Raw genomic sequence first — 3,442 nt, forward strand, 5'->3', positions numbered from 1 at the left:
AATGAAGGCTACGGGACCCTAAACGTATTTAAAGAAAGCGATCGTGGCGCGTCCTTATACGATAACGCCATTGTATTACAATGAAGTGGAGGGGTAAAGAAACTATGTCCCGCACATGTATCAGTTGAAGACAGCTTGGAACATTATTAAGAACTACTAAAGCAAGATTTCTGTGTCGCCAATAGTAGCGAAAGCTGCTTGACAGCTTGCCTCTCAAATGGGGATAAGGTCACCGTAGAAACAATGACAGTTATAACAATAAATCATAACTACGGGTTAAAAAATTGAGCCATTCCACTCAGTGAAGGTGGTTGACCAGCGAAGCTGTTTAGCCCACGAGACGGAGGTGACACCTAATTTTGAAGAAGGGTACAAACTCATTTATTGTCTTTATGGGTGGTCATCGTGACGGAAGGTACGCACACTGATTTATTGTCTTGATCGGTGGTCATTATTTCACTCGCCAATGCAATCATATTCTTTGATAATATCAAATCGATGCACGTACGCCGCTGGGTAGGTAGTTGGACCGGATTGGTATGGCATCACAAGGGATATGTCTGCAACACGGAACGCGTAAACCGCTCTCTTTTTGGTACCTACACATCGGCATTGAAATCATCGGCAACGACAACAGGGGTAGTGTCATCGCAGCTAATGCACGCAAAGTCAGTAACAATGAAGATTACGGGACTGTGAGTCACTGTACTTTCTGCTTGCTTACGGAGGTATGAGCCATTGATGATGTCACTTTTCGAAATGCTGTTCTTTATGTTCTATGCGTGATTAGAAAGAATTTAAACACTGTTCACTTCACTTTGTTGAACGCTTGTAGCCTCTGCCTTACATGTCTATGAACCATTGCATGTTTGGCTTACTTACGGGAGTATGAATGATTACGGGGGTATATGAGCCATTGATGATGATAGATTTTGTTCACGGAGAACAAAAATGCACGGAACCCTAGCCATATACAGCTTCGCTGTAAAACAAGTCGCTAATAAGGTCAAGCGCAACCGCTACATTTGTTAACTGTGGCCGGAAGGTTCTACTTTGGTGGCCCTTATTTTTTAACCTACCAAGGGAGAGGGAGCTCTGTTTGCAAAGAATGTGGCAAGAATGGAAAGTTGCTCGAAAACATCGGAACATTGGACTAGTCAAGAATCTATTTGCTGGCGATAGTTAACAGCAGCAGGCATAGTAATCTAACTAGCCGCGCTCTGGCCACTCAGCGACCTAGCCAACTTTGTTAGGTTAAATATGCTAAGTCAGAACGGAATTACGAAAACCATTCTGTCGTATCGACACGTACACATGGTATTCCAGTTGTTGCAAAGCTTATCTTAGTCAACTGTTTGAAGTATCTTAGTGTTGGACATATAGCAAAGCTTTGTCAAGGCAACTCCGATATTTAGATGTGTAATAAAGATATGCGGAATACGTCACCGTGACACGTTAGGCCCACTGCGCTTGAACTACCTCGCCACAGTAGAACAGGAGACGGGTCGTCATTAGGAAAGCTCTAGCATACGGTAATCACGTGCTGCGATCGCGCACAAAAACACATTAATGCATCCGCACCTCCTGCAGGCGTTTTATGCAAGACAGGACAGTCTCACCAGGCTGCATGATCTACAGCTTCTCTGCATAAAGTGCTAGTGCATCCACACTTATTGGTGGCCGTCAACAATTAGACGGCAATTTCATGTGGAAGAATAACAACTTGCTTTCGTAGATTTGTGTCAAATAGCAAGCTTGTGATTGCAGAAGTATCTTTTTATCATGTTCCTTCCATAGATGAGATTACATTTGCAGGTGATACGAGCGACAAGCTCGATATGATTATGAGGCACGCCACAGTGGGGAACTTTGGATTAATTTTCACCACCTTGTGTGCTTTAACGTGCACTAAATACGCGATAGAAGGACTCGGATAACGTCGTAGATTACATTCATGCAGAGTTAACGCTAACGCAATCTAAACAGGCGGCCGAACGGCTCCTTCGCACTTCTGTATTCTCCGTTCACCTCTGCAATAAATATGGTGGTGATGTCGGACTATCTGCTTGTATCTTGAAATCGTGTAAGTCAGTTTACAGCGGGCAGCAATGACTGTCATGTCTGACCATGAAACGGTATCGTTAAGCCGCCGCTACCGTTGGTTCTTACACGTTGCCGTACCGGCGTAGTTTGCTTCAGTGCTACCCCGAACTTTGGCTGTTTTTATCTCTACCACAGCTTCAGTCGCGTCACCTTTAGTGCGACCGCTGGTAGCAGTAAGCTCTGCGCTGTCGCATAGGACGTCTATGAGGATTTGGGATCTATATGTCCAACAAGACCAAGTGTCCAACGAGAGGGAATGTCTTAAGAAACAGAATGCCAAACGGGTCACATGACCAGCGAGACGGAATGTGCAATGACACTGAATGTCGAACGAGAATACGTGTCCAAACAGAACTGAATGTATAACGAGACGGACTATCAAACTAGAAAAGCGAATACTTCGGTCTTCGAGAGTTTTGGCTAGTGGGACTTCGTCTGGAGTACCTATAATCCGACAACATTCGTTAGCACGCAAATCGAGCTGTCATTGCAAGCCACACAGTCTTTTCCACCAGGCCGGGAAAGAAGGGAAATATTGCGCAAATACTAAGTCTAAAGGACCTGTCATTAAGTTCAACTTGATGGCACTTCCAGCACACCAAAGGGGCAAGGGGTACACCAAAGCTAGAACTTGAACTGCCCTGTGGATCGAGGCCTGCGTGTGCCGGACATGTATAATACCGGCTTTCCGCTATTGCTGACAGCTAGTGAGCAGTATTTGTATGCGAATAGCTACTGGCACACTACGGCATCGGTAACACCAACTCACGGATCTCCCTAGTTACAGCTTTGATCCATCCTGTCCCGGAGATCCTGCGCTGCACACTTCATTATAATCTCGCGTGCTCTCCTGAAGCCTGCATTTGCCGGTCCCCTCTCCCCCTCCCTCCTCCCCTCGAGCAGTAGTTGTACTGAATTCAATTCTCACCCAGCGACAGGGGTGGCCTACTGCATATTGAAGGACTTCGGTGAGATGAAATTTCCAACGAGACTGAATGTGCAACGAGATGGAATGACCAACCGAGAAGTAAGGTTAAATAATTCTGAATGCCCACTATTGAAAATTCCGTGCCATTAGACATTCAGGCTCATTGGACATTCATGCCGCAAGTGGGCTATGCCCACTGGCAGTCTCGCGTTAACACATCACGGTAGTGTATTAGGTGCCTGCTACCCTTCTGTCATCGAGTTTGCATGATCGCCCTTTCTTCAATGTGTTTTTTTCTTTCGGTAAATTCGTGTTTTAAAAGTTTATAAAATATGAATTTGGTGGTATATATATTGTCCGATGTGCGATTGTGTGTCCCCCAACATAGGAAAATTCCGTAGGTCCAGTAAG

Source organism: Dermacentor andersoni, chromosome 2, assembly GCF_023375885.2.
Source record: "Dermacentor andersoni chromosome 2, qqDerAnde1_hic_scaffold, whole genome shotgun sequence".
In the NCBI taxonomy this organism is placed as follows: Eukaryota; Metazoa; Arthropoda; class Arachnida; order Ixodida; family Ixodidae; genus Dermacentor; species Dermacentor andersoni.